Raw genomic sequence first — 20564 nt, 5'->3', positions numbered from 1 at the left:
ATTATAACTCAGGATTAAGAAACTCACCCAAAACCACACAACTACATGGAAACTGAACAACTTGCTCCTGAATGACAACTGGATAAACAATGAAATGAAGGCAGAAATAATGATCTTCTTCAAAACCAATGAGAATGAACACACAATGCACCAGAATCTCTGGGACACATTAAAAACAGTGTCTAGAGGGAAATTTATAGCAATAAATTTAAATTTATAGCCCACATGAGAAGCAAGGAAACTGGAATGCTTTTACACTGTTGGTGGGAGTGTAAATTAGTACAACCATTGTGGAAGACAGTGTGGCGATTCCTCAAGGATCTAGAAATAGAAATTCTATTTGACCCAGCAATCCCATTACTGGGTATATACCCAAAGGATTATTTATAAATTGTTCTATTATAAAGATGTATGCACATGTATGTTCATTGTGGCACTGTTTATAATAGCAAAGACCTGGAACCAACCCAAATCCCCATCAATGATAGACTGGACAAAGAAAATGTGGCACATATACACCATGGAATACTATGTAGCGATAAAAAAAGGATGAGTTTATATCCTTTGTAGGGACATGGATGAATCTGGAAACCATTATTCTCAGCAAACTGACACAAGAACAGAAAACCAAACACCACATGTTCTCACTCATAGGCAGGTTTTGAACAATGAGAACACATGGGCACAGGGAGTGGAACATCACACACTGGGGTCTGCTGCGGGGGTGTGGAGCTAGGGGAAGGACAGCAGGGGGTGGGGAGGTTGGGGAGGGATAACAATGGGAGAAATGCCTGATGTAGGTGATGGGGGGAGGGAGACAGCAAACCACCACAGCATGTGTGCACCTATACAACAATCCTGCAAGATCTGCACATGTACCCCAGAACTTAAAGTACAATTTAAAAATATATATATATCTAAAAAAATTTTTTTAATAAAATAAAATAAAAAGATTATTGTAAGTCAGGTTTATCTCAGGAATGCAAGTATGGTCTATCATTTGAAAGTCAATCATTGTAATTTCCCATGTTAGCATCAAAAGGAAGAAACATGATCTCAATGAATGCAAAATGACAAAAAAAAAAAATAGCTAAAATTTAACACCCATTCATGAAAACAAGTATTAACAAACAGTAATGAAGGGAACTTTCTTAACTTATTTTAATAGGGCAGCTGGATATAAAAAGCAACAAGTCAATTATACTTCCATATATCACAAGAGCTAGCATGTACAATTTATTCTATTTTTATTCCTTTTTCAATCAGCTTCTTCAGGTTGAAGCATTTGCAATTTTTAAAAGGTGCCATTTATAATAGCAAATAAAATTACAAGATACCCAGAAATAAATCTAGCTAGAGAATAAATCTAATTAAAGAGGTTTATTAAGGAAATTACAAAGCTTTACTGAAATAAACCAAAATGAGAGAGAAGAGAGATACTATTTTCATTGATAGGAAGGCCAGATATCCTGAAGACAGCAATTCTCTCAAATTGATCTACAGATCAAATGAAAATGTCAATAGCATTTTGGGGAATCTGTAAACTGGCTGTAGAACCTACATAAAAGAACAAGGCCCAAGTACGGACAAGAAAACCTGCCCTATCAAACGTAAAGACTTATTATAAAGCTATACTAATTTTTTCAAGTATAGCTGGGGATACTGACTAGGCAGGAACAGAGTACCAAGAAACAGACCCACACGTACGTGAACACATGATCCATAAGAGAGGGGGCACTGCTGATCCATGTGGAAGGATGAGATTACTGCTAGAACCACAGAGAAAAAAATTAACTTTCATCTCAGCTGATTCTTTTTTTTTTTTTTTTCGAGACGGCGTTTCGCTCTTGTTACCCAGGCTGGAGTGCAATGGCGCGATCTCGGCACACCGCAACCTCCGCCTCCTGGGTTCAGGCAATTCTCCTGCCTCAGCCTCCTGAGTAGCTGGGATTACAGGCACGCGCCACCATGCCCAGCTAGTTTTTTGTATTTTTAGTAGAGACGGGGTTTCACCATGTTGACCAGGATGGTCTCGATCTCTTCACCTCGTGATCCACCCGCCTCGGCCTCCCAAAGTGCTGGGATTACAGGCTCGAGCCACCACGCCCGGCCTGATTCTTTTCATAAACATTAACTCCAAGAAACTTTAAGGGGACGAAGGGAGAAAATCTTTTTTAATCTCAGATAGTAATAAATGTATTAAATAAGACACAGGCCGGGCATGGTGGCTCATTGCTGTAATCCCAGCACTTTGGGAGGCTGAGGTGGGAGGATCACTTGAGGTCAGGAGTTTGAGACCGGCCTGGCCAACATGGTGAAACCCCGTCTCTACTAAAAATATAAAAATTGTAATCCCAGCACTTTGGGAGGCCGAGGCGGGTGGATCACAAGGTCAAGAGATCAAGACCATCCTGGCCAACATGGTGAAACCCCATCTCTACTAAAAATATAAAAATTAGCTGGGCGTGGTGGCATGCGACTGTAGTCCCAGCTACTTGGGAGGCTGAGGCAGAATTGCTTGAACCCAGGAGGCAGAGGTTGCAGTGAGCCGAGATCACGCCACTGCACTCCAGCCTGGCGACAGAGCGAGACTCTGCCTCAGAAAATAATAATAAAATAAAATAATAAAAAATAAAAATTAGCCGGGCGCGGTGGCTCAAGCCTGTAATCCTAGCACTTTGGGAGGCCGAGGCGGGTGGATCACGAGGTCGAGAGTTCGAGACCATCCTGGTCGACATGGTGAAACCCCGTCTCTACTAAAAATACAAAAAATCAGCTGGGCATGGTGGCGCGTGCCTGTAATCCCAGCTACTCAGGAGGCTGAGGCAGGAGAATTGCCTGAACCCAGGAGGCAGAGGTTGCGGTGAGCCGAGATCGCGCCATTGCACTCCAGCCTGGGTAACAAGAGCGAAACTCCGTCTCAAAAAAAATTAAAATTAAAATTAAAAAAAAAATTAGCTGGGCATGGTGGTGTGCACCTGCAATCCCAGCTACCTGAGAGACTGAAGCAGGAGAATCACTTGAACCCAGGAGGTGGAGGTTGCAGTGAGCTGAGATTGCACCACCGCACTCCAGCCTGGGTGACAGTGAGACTCCATCTTAAAAAAATGTATATATGAGACACAAAGTGTAAACCATAAAAGAAAGATTATACATCTGGCTACATTAAAGTTAAGAACATCTGGTCATCAAAAGAGGAGCATGAAAACAGGAGTCACGTCCGGGGCAGGCACATGTGCAATGCGCACCATCAGCCGGGGACTCCAGCCGACACCTATCATTCCTGCAATCCATGAGGAAATGACAGCCCGAGAGGAAAGAAGGACAAACAGTGAGTAGGTGCCTCAACACAGAGGAAACGCAGAGCTTTATAATCAAGGGAATGCACATCAAAGCCACATGAGACACCACTTCACAGCTCCCAGATTGGCAAACAGTTTAAAAGTCTGGCAAGCAAACCTGGAGACAGGCACAAGAATGTTCACTAGTGCGTTATTAGTAATTGTTTAGTGGCTCTGTGCACATGGCAATAGATTCATGCAATGGATTATACAGAGTTAAAATGAACAGACTGCAACCACCAGTAACCTCGTGGATAAGTCACTGAAATAACATGAAGTGATTAAAAACAAGCTGCAGACAACTGTGTTATTAAGCCATTTCTATAAAACTGAAGCAGCAGCAAAACTGATTGATATACTGTCACCGGATTCCAACTCTTCAGACACTTCCGGTTCTGCAGGGGTGTGGTGGCTGCCTTGCTCTGAACAGTCTCCCTTTCCTGGAAACCCCACAGAACACGAGCCAACAGTGAGGGATCACACCAGTCTGTGCCCCTTTGCTCAGGGATCCTCTACCTCCATGGTCCTGAGCCATCTGCCCTACTGATTCCAGCTTCTCGGGGAGCCTCTGCCCTATTCCACGATGGCAGGGGCTTCTGCCCACTGCTTCCTAGACCCTCCACAGGCCTGAAGCTGTCCTCACTGCAACACCATTCGAGCGCACTCGGTGACCGTGGTCCGGATGAACTCCGTGAGCAAGCGCTGCAGAGATCGCCCGGCGCAGGCCACACAAAGCCCCAGGGCCCAGCTCTACCGCAGGCCATGAGGCTCCTCTCCCTGGAGCTGCTGTTCCTTCCCAGGACTGGGTGGACTCGGAGTGCTGCTGCCCAGTGCCTGCCTCCCTTCGTTCCGCTGGGGACAGAGAGCAGTGCGATGCTGGCCCCAGGATCCCCGTTAGCACAGCATGATGGCCAAAGCCGCCCTTCCTAGAGAGACTTACATCATGGGGCCTTAGCTGTGACCCTTCTACAATTCTCCAGATTTTTTTTCACCATCTATTTTAAAACTTCCTCTCATTGTACTGGAAAAGCAGCAGTAAAATCTCTGTGCTGAATCTGAAAATTCTCCTGGCCTGCAATCCATGGAGCCTGTCACTGGCTATGCCATGTGAACACGGTTTGTTTCCAAGGCCATCTCTCACTGACTTTGTTCTTAGTAAAATAATTTTTACTTTTTCTCCAAAGGAAGTTTTTTTTTTTTTTAAATAAATGTGTTCATATTCCCATCATAAGAAGTTTAAACAACACAAGATTAAAATCCCCTGGATTCTTTCCAGTTTTCACTTATTACCTCTGAGATAACTACTATTACCCATTTGGAGTGTTTCCTTTCTATTTTTCCATATATTTACATATCAACATATTTACACTTTAAAATGTATAGATTTATTTGAGGAGTGTTGGAATTTTTTACACAAAAACAGGATATTAAGTATATGTGTCTTTTTGACTTGCTTTTTCCACTCAATGTGCCCTGGGGAGCTTTCCCTATCAGTAATGTATTGATCCGCTTCTCGTGGCAGAGGCTGCTCGCCATTCCTGCAATAACCAGTCTCCACTTCTTCTACAAGAATGAAATCTTAGCTAGACACATGGCTGTCCAGCTCAGGACTACATTTTCCAGCCTCCTTTGCACTAGGCAAAGCCATATGACTGAGTCTGTCCAATGAGATGTGTGTCACTTCCAGACTGTGCCTCCACCTCCCTCTTTCTGCTGGTTGAAATGGGGAAGTGAAGCTAGAGGAGCTATCTCAAAAATCAGGGCAAAAACCCCACGTGGAGAGCAGCAACGATACAACAGAAGGCACCCTGGGTTCCTGATGAGGGTGGAGCCTCCACGCCAGCCCTGGAGGGTTTACTCAAACTCTCCTTCTCTATATCTAAACTGCTATTATTTTAATGTGTGCTGTTACAGCATAGAAACTCATATTACTTTTAAATGAGTGTATGTATCCTATAGTTTGGAAATACTACATTTTTCTTTACTCCATTGTCAATAGACAATTTTATTCAATCAAAAAAATACTAAGTGCCTTCTAACTGCCAGGCACTGTTCTAGGTGCCATTGTTGCAAACCAGGCTGCAGTAAAGATCCTGGATCACAGTTTTTCATGCCTTTCGAGTATAGGTATCTTCTCTCCCCAACTGAAGGGAGGGAAGGCAAGGAGGAGTAGCCTGCAGACCATTCTCTCACTTTACCTGGGGTTACCCCAGCAAAGAAAGGTAACCTAATCAAATCTCCTTGTAAACTTGCTAACAAAAGACCCCCTGTCAAACACAATGATATTTGCTAGCGGGAGAATCCTTATCTGTGGAATGTTTTCATCAGGATGCATCTGGGGTATCTAGGATTGCTCACAGTAAATAAACTTGGAATCCTAGGAGTTATGGAGTATGATCCCTGAAAAATGTCACATAAACTATGCAGCTCTCAGAGTATAAAATGGAGATACTTCATGGTCAACAGCTTCCTCCATGTGAGTGATGTGAGCACGTGCATTTGCTTAGAGACCTCCCATGTGAAATCTGGGCCTGAGCATGTCCTCAAGCAGCAAGAAAGAACCAGGCAGTGTAACTGGCAGGTAACTTCTCTCTGCTTCTATGAAGCTTCACAATTACATGTAGCCTAGAAATTATTAGGAAGCTTGATATGCAGTAAGATGAGTGACTCCCAGAAGTTTAATCTAACAGTTTACCACTGTGTTCTCTTAAATAGAAAATTTGTTTTAAAAAGGCAAAATAATTGCTTCTCTTACTCTTTCCTCAATTAAATGTAATAGACTGAAATTTTACATTCATGGACTCAGGTTTGTTTCACTTTAAAACGTACATTTATTTTATATAACCCAGTCTGATTTTCTAACGCTAAGCCAAAATGACAGCTGAGCAGATTTAATTCCGTCGTTTCTAAGTAAACTGTGAAATTATTTTTCCATCAATTCTGCTCTTTTGTGCTTCAGTGGCGTCATGTTCAGGTCCTCTCAGTGCGCCACACTGTCCCCTCCCTGCAGTTTCACTGGATGAGGGGCGTTTGTGTAACTGCTGCTCTGGCATCACAGGGTGAGGGCCCCCAGCCGCTCAGGTGTGACTCGTCTTGGTCCTGTGCTGATCCCATCCTCCTACTGCTACTCACCTATCTGTCACTGGGCACATGTTGAGCTATTATTCATGACTTTGGCACCAGCTCCTTTAGGAACAGACATGGCCTCAATCAGTCCCAAAGGAGATCCTGTTACAGGCTGAAATGTGTTCCCCCACAATCCAGATGTGTTGAGATCCTGACCCCCATACCTTAGAATTTGATTGTATTTGGACACAGGGCCTTTACAGGGGTAATTAAGGTGAAATGAGGTCATCGAAGTAGGCTTTTGTCCATTATGACTGCTGTCCTTATAAGAAAAAGATTAAGACACAGAGGCACAGAGGGAAGACCATGTGAAGATACAGGGGAAAGCTGGTCATCGGCCAGCCAGAAAGAGGGGCCTCAAAAGAAATGAACTCTTGACAGCTGACCTCAGACACACTGCTGACATCTTGATCTCAGACTTCACCTTCCAGGACTATGAGAGAATAAATGTCTGTGTTCCAGCCGGCCAGTCAGTGGAACTTTATAATGGTACGTGAGCAGGTGAAAACTGTCCACACTGCACCCTCCACAGCAGGCCCCTTAGCCCATGGCTGGTCCCGGTGTAGACCCATGAGCACATTCACCATGATGTGCAACACACCCTTTCAAGCTCTGTGACCCCCTGGGAGCCCAAAGGAACTTCTCATGCCATTCAGAGTCATCCCCCTTGCCCTGACCCCGCTCCCACTTTCTATGGGGCAGTCCCCCTCCAAATGCTAAACACACCAAGGAAAACAGATCTCTTGCAGCCCTGGGTCTTAAACATGAGGGCAGTGTCCATCCGGCCACCATGGAACTCAGAGTGGAATGTGAAGGCTTCTCTCACCCCCCCCGACCCCCTGGTGCTCTCCAATTATCCTCTTCTCAGCCCACAGCTCAGGCTGCTTCTCCCAGGGAGGGTGGGAGCACTGATTCTTGCCGTGTGCATCTCGGTCTTCCTGCCTTTCACCTGAACCCTCGGCTCTTCCACCTGGAATCTGACAGCTGAGCCTCTTGGACTGACAACTTCCCCTTGGGGTAAAGGTGACCCCGTGACCTCCCATCCAGACTGGACATGGTTAGTAGACAAGGGGGAGGAAAAGTCAGGCCAGGTAACAGATCTCAAATGACCATTCTGCTCACAGAGCTGCCCACACACCCCATGACCTTGCTTCCTATAGGACACAGTCACATGCAGTTTGAAGAACCAGGGGCTAGATGAGGTGGCTCATGCCTGTAATCTCAGCACTTTGGGAGGCCGAAGCAGGTGGATCACGAGGTCAGGAGTTCAAGATCAGCCTGACCAAGATAGTGAAACCCCATCTCTACTAAAAATACAAAAATTAGCCAGGCATGGTGGCGGGTGCCTATAATCCCAGCTACTTGGGAGACTGAGGCAGAGAACTGCTTGAACCTGGGAAGCAGAGGCTGCAGTGAGCCAAGATCGTGTGGCTGCACTCCAGCCTAAGCAACAGAGCGAGACTCCGTCTCAAAAACAAAAGGAACCAGGGCAGCCAGGTCAAAAGCGTTCTAGGTTTACAGGAGAAAATTATAAACAAATACTCCCAATACAGCTCCTGCTGAGTTTGCATAAGACCCTAGAATAAGAGAAATCTCGCTGCCATCTGCATTATTACCTAATTGCAAAACGATTACATCTTTACCTGTATCTCTCTATCCGCACTGTTTCTATATATATTCTGTCTTAGTCCACTTGCTGTTGCTATAACTGAATACCTAAGACTAGGTAATTAAAAAAAAAAAAAGAAATTTATTCATTCCCGTCCTAGAGGTCAAGGGACTACTCCTGGTGAGGTCCTGCTTGCTGGTGGGGACTTCTACAAAGTCTCAAGGTAGCACAGGGCATCACATGCCAAGGGGGCTAATGAGAGGGAGCAAAACAGGCTCTCATAACAGACCCACTCTCTATTCTTCTTAGATATTACTAAAAATTATTTGCTTAAATGTATGGAGTACAAGTGCAATTTTGTTACTACACATGCATAGACTGGACTTTGAGGGTATCCATCAGCCAAATAACATACGTTGCACCCATTAAGGAATTTCTCATCATCTACCATCTACTCCAACCCCCACCTGTCACCTTTCCAAGACTCCACTGTCTACCATTCCACTCTCTACATCCATGGTCACACATCATTCAGCTCCCACTTATAAACGTGAACATGTGGGATTGTTCTTTCTATATCTGACTTGTTTCACGTAAGACAGTAGCCTCCAATTCCATCCATGTTGCTGCAAAAAACAAGATTTCATTCTTTTTATGGCTGAATAGTATTCCACTGGGTACAGACGCCACATTTCCTCTATCCATTCATCCACTGATGGACTCTTAGGTTGATTCCATACCTTTGCTACTGTAGATAGTGCTGCAATAAACATGAGTACAGGTATCTTTTTGATATATGATTTCTTTTCCTGTGGGTAGATACCGAGTAGTAGGACTGCTGGATCGAATGGTAGTTCTATTTTTAGGACTTTGAAAAATCTACATACTGCTTTCCATGGAGGTTGTACTAATTCACATTCTCACCAACAGTGTATAAGCGTTTCCTTGACAATGTCTATTATTGTTTGACTTTTTAACAGCAGTCCTTCTAAGACAAGACGACATCTCGTTGTGGTTTTAATTTACACTTCTCTGATGATTAGTGATACTGGGCATTTTCTCATATGCCTGTTGACCATTTATATCTTCTTTCGAAAAATGTCTATTCATATCCTTTAAAGCCCAGTTTTTAATGGGGTTATTTTGTTGTTGTAAGTCGAGTGCTTATATATTCTGGATATTAGATCCTTGTCAGGTGCATATTTTGCAAATATTTTCTCCCATTCTGCAGGCTATCTGTTCATTCTGTTGATTATTTCTTTTGCTGTGCAGAAGCTCTTTAAGGCCCACTTGTCCAACTGTGGCCTGTGCTTCCGGGAATTCAACAATAATTGATTTGCCTACACCAATATCCAAAAGAGTCTTCCCCAGGTTTTCTCCTAATAGTTTTATAGTTTCAGGTCTTACTCTTGAGTTGATTTTGTATACAGTGAGAGACAGGAGTCTAGTTTCATTCTTCTACACAGGGCAATCCAACCTTCCCAGTACCATTTACTGAAAAGGATGTCTTTTCCCATTGTACGTTCTTGTCAACTTTGTCAAAGATCACTTGCTGTTCATATGTGGCCTTATTTCTGGGTTCTCTTTTGTTGTCTATTTTTATACCAGTAACATGCTGTTTTGGTTACCATATCCTTGTATAATTTGAAGTCAGGTAATGTAACATCTCCAGCTTTGCTCTTTCTGCTTAGAATTGCTTTGGCTATTCAGGCTCTTTTTTGGTTCCATATAAATTTTAGAACTGCGTTTTCTAATTCTGTGAAAAATTATGTTGGTATTTTGGTAGGGATTACATTGAATCTGTAGATTGCTTCAGACTGTGTGGTCATTTTAATGATATTAATTATTCCAATCCGAGAACATGGATGTTTTTCCGCTGGTGTGTGTCATCTACAATTTCTCTCATCAATGTTTTGTAGTTTTCCTTGTGGAACTCTTTCACTTCCTTGCTTCAATTTATACCTAGGTATTTTATTTTTGTAGTTGACGTAAGGTCGATGGCCTTGCTGGGAGCCGGACAGACAACACCCACCCCTCTTCATGCCTGATAACAGCTTATCGGCCAGTGCACATTACTCAGCATCTGGCTTCTCCAAGTGGGCTCTCCCTCACCCACTCCTGCACTCTGCCCCCAGGTCTATATTCAGCACTAAAATATGCATTTGAACCTCAGCACTAAACTATGCACTGTCGGCAATAAACCATGCATTTGGACCTCAGTACTAAATTATGCACTCTCAGCACTAAACTATACATTTGAACCCATGAAAATTTAAGAAATCCTGCCAAGCCTTACCCAATGGCAGCCCACCCCATACGTCCTTGGCCAGCCCACCTCTCAATAAGTCTCACCTCCTTACCTATTGCGGCTCACCCCGTCCGGGCCTTGTCTCCCTACGACCAATGAAACTGCCTATGCTTGGTTTCCCCAATATCCAATCAATTGCCTCTGACCCCCATAAAACCCCCTGCCCTGAGAAGTTAAGCGCGACTTCTTTGGCCCCATCCCGGACCATAGAACCTCACCCAGGAGCTGAATAAATTGGATTTTCATTTTCATATACTGGCCTCAGTTTCCTCATTTCGACTCACAGTATACCTTACAGTTATTACAAGTGGAACTACTTCCTTGATTTCTTTCTCAGCTATATCATTATTGGTGTACAGAAACACTACTGGGGGATCTGCGCTGCCGGGTGAAATCGTAGGCCAGCAAAGATGCTGCTGGAGTTGTCCGAGGAGCATAAGGAGCACCTGGCCTTCCTGCCTCAAGAGGACACTGCGGTGGTCGCCGAGTTTGGGAGGACTGCTGTGGAATTCCTGAGGTGCTGCACAAACCCAAAAATCTACGAAGGTGCCGCCAGAAAACTCAATGTGAGTAGTGACACTGTCCAGCATGGTGTGGAAGGATTAACGTATCTCCTCACTGAGCGCTCAAAGCTCAAGACTTCTGAACTGGATTTTCAAGACTCTGTTTTTGTTCTGGGATTTCTGAAGAATTAAACAAATTGTTGCTTCAGCTTTATCTGGACAACAGAAAAGAGATCAGAACTATTCTCAGTGAATCGGCACCAAGTCTTCCCAGTTATCATAACCTTGAATGGCGACTAGATGAACAGCTTGCAAGCAGAAGTCTCAGGCAACAGATTAAACCAGCAGTGGCTATAAAGCTATACCTTAATCAAAATGGAGATCACGACACCAAAGTTCTACGGACAGACCCAGCCACCCTGCTCCATTTGGTTCAACAACTGGAACAAGCATTGGAAGAGATGAAGACAAACCACTATAGGAGAGTTGTTCGCAACATCAAGTAGCGCCAGTTTTAAGGCCCAAGTAGTTGCTGCCAACATGGGCAAGTTCATGAAACCTGGGAAGGTGGTGCTTGTCCTGGCTGGACGCTACTCTGGACGCAAAGCTGTCATCATGAACATTGATGATGGCCCCTCAGATCGCCCCTGTAGCTGCACGCTGGTGGCTGGAATTGACCACTAACCCTGCAAAGTGATAGCTGCCATGGGCAAGAAGATCGCCAAGAGGTCAAAGATCAAGTCTTTTATGAAAGTTTATAACTACAATCACCTAATGCCCACAAGGTACTCTGTGGATATCCTCTTGGACAAAACTGTCATCAATAAGGATGTCTTCAGAGATCCTGCTCTTAAATGCAAGGCCCGACAGGAGGCCAAGGTCAAGTTTGAAGAGAGATACAAAATAGGCAAGAACAAGTGTTCTTGCAGAAGCTGCGGTTTTAGATGCTTTGTTATGGTCATTAAAAAATAAAAATAAAAATAAATAAATAAACAAAATTCATCTTCTCTTACCAAAAAAAAAGAAATACTACTGATTTTTGTACATTAATTTTGTATCCTACAATGTTATTGAATTTATTTATCCAATCTAAGAGGTTTTTTGGTCAAGTCTTTAGATTTTTCCAGGTATAAGATCACATCTGGCCAGGGCGGTGGCTCATGCCTCCCAGCACTTTGGGAGGCCAAGGCAGGAAGATTGCTTGAGCCAAAAGTTTGAGACCAGCCTGGGCTACACTGTGAGACTCCATCTCCACAAAAAATTTAAACATTACCCAGGCATGGTAGTATGCGCCTGCAGCCCTAGCTACTTGGGAGGCTGAGGTGGAAGGATCACTGAGTCCAGGAGTTTGAGGTTACACTGACCTAGGATAGCACCACCGCGCTCCAGCATGGGTGACAGAGTGAGGCTTTCTTAAAAAAAAAAAAAAAAAAAAAAAAAAAGATCACGTCATCAGCAAAGCGAGATAATTTGACTTCCTCTTGTCTAATTTGTATGCCTTTTATTTATTCCTCTTGCTTGACTGCTCTGGCTAGGACTTCCAGTAATATGTTGAATAGGGGTGATGAGAGTGGGCAATCTTGTCTTGTTCCAGTTCTCAGAGGGAATGCTTCCAGCTCTTCCCCATTCAGTATGATGTTGGCTGTGGGTTTGTCATAGATGGCCTTTATTATTTTGAGCTATATTCCTTCTACGGCTTGTTTGTTGAGGGTTTTTATGGTGCTGAATTTTATCAACTGCTTTTTCTATGTTTATTGAGATGGTCATACGGTTTTTGTTCCTAATTCTGTTTATGGGATGTATCACATTTATTGATTTGCATATGTTGAACCACCCTTGCATCCCTGGCACATAACACATCATGGCATATTATCTTTTGGATGTGCTGCTGGAGTCAGTCTGCCAGTACTTTGTTAAGGATTTGTACATCTGTGTTCATCAGGGATACTGGTCTGTACTTTTGGTGGTGTGTCCTTGTCTGGTTTTGGTGCTGGGGTGATACTGGCCTCATAGAATGAGTTAGGGAGAACTCCCTCGTCTCCATTTTCTGGAACCATCTCAGGAGGACTGGCACTAGTTCTTTGTGGGTTTGGTAGAATCGAATCTACCTGGCCCTGGGCTTTTCTTTGTTAGGAGATGTTTTTGTTACTGATTCAATCTCACTGCTGGTTATTCAGAATCACCCCCTTGATAACTAATCCACTCCTATGACAACCCATCAAGCATGAATAGATTAATGGATTCTGCCATTTGTGAGGACACAGTCCCCATGACCCAACGATCGCCTCTTAAAGGCTCCACCTCCTAATACTGTCACACTGGGGATTAAGTTTCAACATGAGTTTCAGAGGGGACAAACATTCAAACCATAGCATATCCCTATTATGCAGCTTTTAATACATATATAATAAATTATAAAAGTAATCAAGTTTACTAATTTTTTTATGCCAAGGTTCATAGCAAATACATCAAAATAAAACTTAAAATGCATTTCTGAACCAAGGAATCCTATCCTTTACCCTCCAAGCAGCATAAATCACCTTTCAGAAAACTCCTCCCAAGAAAATTCCCACTCTATTTGAACTCCAGCTACCAAAAATTCATTCATTTTCAATTTTTCTTCTTTGGCAGATTTTTTAAATAACTAGTTTAAAATATTTTGACCAAAGCACTAATTTCTTTTATATACAAAGAGCTCTTAATAATCAATAAGAAAAAGGCCTACAATCAGGTAGAATAATAGCCAAGGTACATGAATCAGGAGCAGACAATAAAAGAAATATTTATGGTCAATTAACATATAAAATTGCTCAATTGAAGAAATTAAAAAATACCATTTCTTTCCTCTCAGATTGACAAATAAATAAAACACTGATAAAACTCAAGAGCTACATGGGTGGGAGGAAAAGGGTCTCTTCTTCAGCCGCCGAAGATGCTGGAAGGGAAGAAGGCCAAAGGGAAGGAGGTGGCTGGGGCCCCCACCACCACACAGCCACAGGAGGCCAAGAAGGGTTAAGCAACGTCTGAAGAAAGGCCTAGGAATTTCTGCACTGGATAGGAAGTCCAGCCCTTACAGGGACCTCACCCACTTTGTCAAAGCCCTGCTGTACCCGGCTCAGCAGCAAAGGGCCCTCCTCCATAAGTGGCTGAAAGCATCTCCTGTGATTGACCGGTTCAGCCAGGCCTCAGGCCACCAGGCAGCCACCCAACACTGTACGCTGGCCCACAGTACCAACCAGAGACAAGCAACAGAAGAAGCAGACTGCCAACACTGGCACAGGGGATGTCCCCACTAAGAGACGGACCGTGTGTCCTTCCAGCAGAGGCTGATGCTGTCATGACCTTGGTGGAGAACAAGAAGGCTGGGCAGGTGGTGATCACACATAATGGGACCCCCACTGAGCTGGCTGTCTTCCTGCCTGCCCTGTGTCCTGAGACAGGGGTTCCCTACCACACTGTCCAGGGGAAAGCCTGACTAGGGCATCAATCCCACAGGACCAACAAGTCTGCACCACTGTCGTCTTGTCACCTTCATGCCGGTTAACTAGGAAGACAAGGGGGCTCTAAGCTATCGGAAGCTAGCAGGACCCACGACAAAAGCTACAACAAGATCCACCATCACTGGGGAGGCTACACCCCTGGGACCTAAATCCGTGGCTTGCGTTGCCAAGCTGGAAAAGGCAAAAGCCACAGAACCTGCCACTAAACCGGATGAAATGAACACTGTTGAGTTTTCTATACATCAAAATAATATAAATTCTCCTTAAAAAAAAGGGGGGGGTGGGCAGGCATAGTGGCTCATGCCTGTAATCCCAGCATTTTGGGAGGCCTAAGTGGGCAGATCACGAGGTCAAGAGATTGAGACAATCCTGGCCAACATTGTGAAATCCCATTTCTACTAAAAATACAAAAATTAGCTGGGCATGGTGGTACGCACCTGTAGTTCCAGCTACTCCAGAGGCTGAGGCAGAAGAATCGTTTGATCCCAGGAGGAGGAGGTTGCAGTGAGCCAAGATCATGCCACTGCACTCCAGCCTGGCGACAGAGTGAGACTTCATCTCAAAAAAAAAAAAAAAAAAAAAAAGGAGCAGGGGACATTCACACACTACTGACAAAAATTTAGACTAGAAAATCTCTTTGCTGGGCAATTTGGCAAAATTTAAAATGCTCATACACTTTTAAAAACAGCAAATCCACATCTAGGAACCTACCCAAAAGAAAACTCACATACATACAAAAATAGAACCCCAAGGATTGTTACTGCAATCCAGTTTATAATGAAATCTAGAAACAATCTAAGGTTGCCATCAACTGAAAACTGATTCAATAAAAAAATGGCACAGTTATATGACGTAATACCACATGGCCACCATCATGATTAAGACAAGAGTTTTTTTCGTGGATATACAACTATGTACATGAGAAATTGTTTTAGAAAAACATAACTCACAGCAGTATGTCATATGTATCTGCAATAAAAGGAAGGAAAAGAAAAGAATATCCAAGAGGTTGTGCGGACAGAGTAAATCCATGAAAAGGAAACAGGCTGCGTGCAGCTCCCCGTGGGGAGTGGGGCAGAGGCAGCAGCAGCGTCTAAGGCTTCTGCGTCTGTTATTTTACCTCTGGGTATATTATTATGAATAAATGGTAGAGAATGAGATATGAGCACCACCCCAACACACTGCACCATGAGAAATATAACTGCACCAACACGAGCGAGGCGCCGCGGCACCTTTCCCGGGAGAGGCCCCCCTGGCCTGGCACTTGCTCACCTGCCCACTTGCCCCTGGCTTGTCCTCCCAGTGAGGGGCACTCGCCGCCCTGGACAGCAGCCCGTGCTGCTCATGGCGTTGAGGCTTCTGTACTTTGCCTATTTCATGAGCGCTGTTTTCAGATGTAGTTGAGGTGATGCAGGTACCACTACCTCACTCAGATGTAACTCTCTGGTATTCCAGTACACCCATAAGGTATTTCTCCATTCTCCCATCCTTGGTCTTATTCTGAGTAAGACACGGTTTAGAAGGAACTCACCCTGTAAGTCCTCCCTTCTGTGGGCAGTGGTCCTCAAGTGCTGTGGTCTAAGGACTCCTGGGAATGCATAAAAATTACGGAGGACCTCAGGGCACCTTTATCTTTGTGGGTTTCAGCTACTGATGTTTCTCATACCAGAATTAAACTGAGGAATTTAAAAATAGGTATTCATTCATTTCAAAACTACACCAATCCTTTACACATCATAAATAACATATTTTCATTTTTAAAATTTCCAAAATCCATTATATGGAAATTTTAAGAATTTGGGTGCTATTACTCAACCAGATATTTTAATCAATTAACACACCTTTGCACCAGTTTGCAAAGACACAGAATTAAACACACTTGCCTTAAATAAAACACAAGGCGATGATTTTTGGTGACAGCAGCATTTCGAGAGCCTGAGTTCTCTTTGCGTCAACCCCTTTGTTAGTCACAGGCCTGAGTGTTTATCAGTTTGTGCTGTTACAGACATTCAGCCAAGACAAAGAGCAAACTACACGAAGGGAAAGCCATCCACTGACACGCATCATTTCATCCACTTCAAGAACCTCAGACCCTCGACAAGTCTACAAATACTCAGCTCCCATTCCTTGCTCCTCCCCAGAGGAGGGAGTTGACAAGGGCAAGTCGACTCCAGATCATCAGCTGTGTCGGTGTGCAGGAAGAGGTGGAAATGCTAAGCAACAGAGGGTCTGGCTCACACATCCTCCAGGCCCCCCAGGAGCAAGTGGCCACTGAGGGCAGAAACCTGGGCTGAGCTTGCAGACAGTGGGATGGGGATCGAGGCGGCAACGACAAAAGCATTGGGAAAGGACAGCAATGGAGAATCTAGGGGCAGTTTGGACACAGAACTAACTGTTGGCCTTAGAGACCAACTTGTGACTAGATGCAACACTGTATTGCTTCTAATAGTCAGCTTTCTTTTTTGCATACAGATTAAGAAAGGCTGGTGCCAGTAATTTAAAAGGGAACCAGTAATAACTGTGTAGAGAGAACACTGAAGATCCTTCTAGGCTAAGAGCGAGTGCCTAAGCCAAGGACACCATCAGCAGGCCCCCTCCCCGGGCCTGGGCCTCAGAGCATGCTGGACACACACACCTGAAGCCCACTGGAGAGAGGAGCTGACGGGGCTGTCCAAGCCAGAGCTGCTCCACAGCCACAGGAAACCCCGCCCTGGGGTGCAGGCAAGCCAAGGTGGGCTCAAAAGGAGAAGCTGGGGGGAAATGCCTTTGAGGGGTGTTGAAGAAGGGGGCCTACAGATGCCGTATAGCCAAATGGGCACTGTGCCAGGCACCACGGCATTTCCTCTCAGTGCCAAAACCACCCTGCCATGCCCACCTTCTGATCCTGGCACTGGGCCCTGAAGACCACGTGGCTCTCTTGCCCAGGGGCTTGGTGTTCAGCGCTGGGCACAGGCACTGCTTCCCAGGTGGTGTAGGGTGGACTGGTGTGCAAGGGTCCCACATCCTTTTTCCTGGGGACTGGGGACAGCCACCACGGGGCAGCCACCAATCCTCACCTAGGAGTTGTTTCGCTCTCTCACAGCTGCGATGGACTCACGGTCCTGTGAAATAAGGCCCCTACTCTGAGCATCTAAGTCTCTCCCACGTCCACTTGTCCAGACTCAGCCCCTTACGCATTGATGACTCTGGCCTTGTCTCTTCTGTCTTGGAGCAGCTAGCCATCTTTTCCTTTGTTAACAATTCTGTATACTGAATTTTTCGTGTTCAAATTACTGCTGTCTTTCCCGTCTTCTGGCCAGATCCTGACTGATTCCACCTGAGTTTGTGCACGTAAAGCCCTGAAGTCCCCATCACACTAAGAATTCAGAGTCACGTGAAGCTTGCTGCCTGACACGGCTACACCCTCCGGGGCCTCCTCTGCCCTTCCCCTCCCTGTGCCAACTCTGCTGCTTCTTCTAACTTCCAGGCACTTCCCGCATCCCTGCTTCCAGCAGAGGTGGGACCCTGGTGGCTGTGGATGGTCACGGCTGCCTTCAAAGCCCTGCAGACCTGCCAGGAGGGACGTGGCCACCTCATGACCCCTGGAAGCTTCTGCTGCTCTGACGGGGGAGGCCATGGAATCAGACTGACCTAAGTACGCAGGGAGGCCCACTTGGCAAAGAAAACAGCAACAGACAAACTTCAAGAGATTACAGGCAGAAACCCATAAACACCACACGTCACTACCTATTTATTTTTAAACGAACAGTGTGTTATCGCACACAATGAACACCACTCCAACTCACATACAGGAGTATCTCTGTGGGAAGCAACACGGAGTGCCAGGGCTATCTCATGTGCCCGGTGACTGTGGGCAAGTCGCCTGATAGCCTAACCTCAATCTCCTGGCCTGATGGCCTCAGGGTTCCTATCAAGGGAAGGATGCACTCTGCAAAGCAGTGACCTGCGCCGTTATTCCAACCCTGATGACATGCTGGCTCCCTTCTGCTCTGCTCCAGTGTGGATGGGAAAAGCCAGGACCCTCCTCTTCACTGCAAAGAAGCCCAAGGCTGGCATCATGACCCCACCTATCCCACCCCCCGTCACCTGCCCCAAGGAGCAGTCCATTCACTGGTGGGATGGGGACAACAGCATTATCTGTCTCTCAGGTTCCCTGAGGACCATAAGCACCACTGTCAATCATCTAAAGCAGCATCATGCTCCCCACCGTCCAGGTCACTTTGAACTTCAAGTAGAAAGCAGGTGAAGGTGCCCTGTAATCCACAAAGAACCACGTAAACACCAGTGAGCCTTCACTACAACACAGCAGTGGAGAAGGCATAGTTTTAATATGCATTCAAAGAGATGAAGAACCTCCTGATTCCAAAGAACATTTTCACCACTGCCTAGGGCCCTTCACCTCCCCATCCCTGCCCAATACAAAGAGCCCACACTGAGGCCGGCTCCCTGGCAGTGGTCCTGACCCAACGCCAACAGGCTCCATGCGGAAATGAGGTGAGTCCCGGGGGGTCAGGAGGGCACCTCCCTGAGAATCCAGCCCAGGGGTCAGATTAAGAGACAGGGAAAGATGGCAGCAGCACACACAGCTGCAGAACGACTCCTCTAAGAAGGAGGCCGAGGCTGGGCACAGCAGCTCACACCTGTCATCCCAGCACTCCGGGAGGCTGAGGCAAGAGCATCACTTGAGCACAGGAGTTCAAGACCAGCCTGGGAAACATGGCAATAATCTCATCTCTACAAAAAATATAAAAACTAGCCGGGCATGGCAGTGCGTGCCTGTAGTCCCAGCTACTCAGGAGGCTGAGGTGAGAAGATCACTTGGGCCCACAAGGCGGGGTCTACAGTGAGCTATGACTAAGCCACTGCACTCCTGCCTAGACAACGGAGCCAGACCCTGTCCTCGACCCCTGCAAAAAACAGGAGGTTGAAAATCCATATGATTACAAGTGTTTTAACAAAATTCTATGCTTAGATACATCAAAACGTTATCGGTGATCATTTTGAGGAGACAAAAACCAGAAATCTGTCCTTCATCCACTTTATATTTTTTTTCAGAGTCAGAGTCTCACTCTGTCACCCAGGCTAGAGTGCAGTGGCTACAACATAGCTCACAGCAGCCTTGAACTCCTGGGCTCAAGCGAGCCTCCTGCCTCAGCCTCCACAGCTGAGTTACAGGCGTGAGCCGCAGCATCTGTCTCCTTCCTCGTCTTTAAATGCTCTCAGGCACCATATTTCATCATGGAAAACACTAGTCCCAGGAAGGGGAAAAAGTAGAAATGTTCATCAAACACAGCTTCTCCTATACCCCAGCCCTGCCCACCCAGCCAGCAGCCTCGGAAGGTCTTCTTAGGATAGTCTCAGGATGTGAACAAACACAAAAAATGTGTCTTTACATCGTAAATGGTGCGAACAAAGGAAGCTAAGTGCTGAACCCCTCACCTGTCACAATGGCCCTGGCTCCAAACAGAACACCTGACAGCACAGACCCACACAGCAGCACCGCCTCCTGCTGGACAAAGTCCTTCCAGAGGGTTCCCTATTTTGCTCATTTTCTCTCTTTCCTGCTAGAAACAGCTCTCAAAGGAAGGCAGGGGCCCAAAAGGGATACTGATAGGTCCAGGTCTTTGGGGCAGCACTACACACCACGAGGTACCCCTCGGTGAGCAGGGGGCATGTGGCATCCCAAGCCCACTGCAAATTCCAGCTGACGTTTTCCACATCAACATATCCCTACGGAGGAAGTAGCATGAGGAACCAGCTCTCAGTGCTTCAAGAATATTCTCACCTCAAAAGGGATTTGGGCCACGGGGATGAAGATTCTGGGGTCAGACCTAAAACGGGCTTCAAGGGCCTTCAGGGACAGAGCAAGGGAGGAGCAGGAACGGGAGGAAGGGCCTTATTCTGAACTCTAAGACGACAACTTCCCTGTCGCCACCACCTATCCTGCCCAGATGTCCCGCCCGGGACCATCCATCAGAACCAGAACCAACACCAGAGACTCAAACAGGGCTGGGGGCCAGGGGTCCCAACAAGACACAGTCCACAGCCCAGAGGCAATGCAGACACGCTGTGACGGCCACAGAGGCCACAGGGCCAGCCAGAAGAAGCCAGGACCTGCACCTGGTGACTAGGAGTCACCTCCCTGTGGCTGCTAAGTTAGAGGCCAGGGCTCCATGC

General features: G+C 45.8%; 1 protein-coding gene and 2 pseudogenes across 3 annotated transcripts in view; 2 read left to right on the top strand and 1 right to left on the bottom strand.

The window, feature by feature from the left end:
- RGS12 (regulator of G protein signaling 12) overlaps nt 1-20564 on the bottom strand; it is a 160771-nt gene that overhangs the window by 110079 nt on the left and 30128 nt on the right. The window lies entirely within an intron of this gene.
- On the top strand, nt 10769-11885 carry LOC101051628 (COMM domain-containing protein 2 pseudogene; annotated as a pseudogene).
- Nucleotides 11428-17990, top strand: LOC120363626 (large ribosomal subunit protein eL27-like; annotated as a pseudogene).

The sequence above is a fragment of the Saimiri boliviensis genome, chromosome 3 (assembly GCF_048565385.1).
Source record: "Saimiri boliviensis isolate mSaiBol1 chromosome 3, mSaiBol1.pri, whole genome shotgun sequence".
Taxonomy (NCBI): Eukaryota; Metazoa; Chordata; class Mammalia; order Primates; family Cebidae; genus Saimiri; species Saimiri boliviensis.
This window is presented reverse-complemented; position numbering and strand designations above follow the sequence as displayed.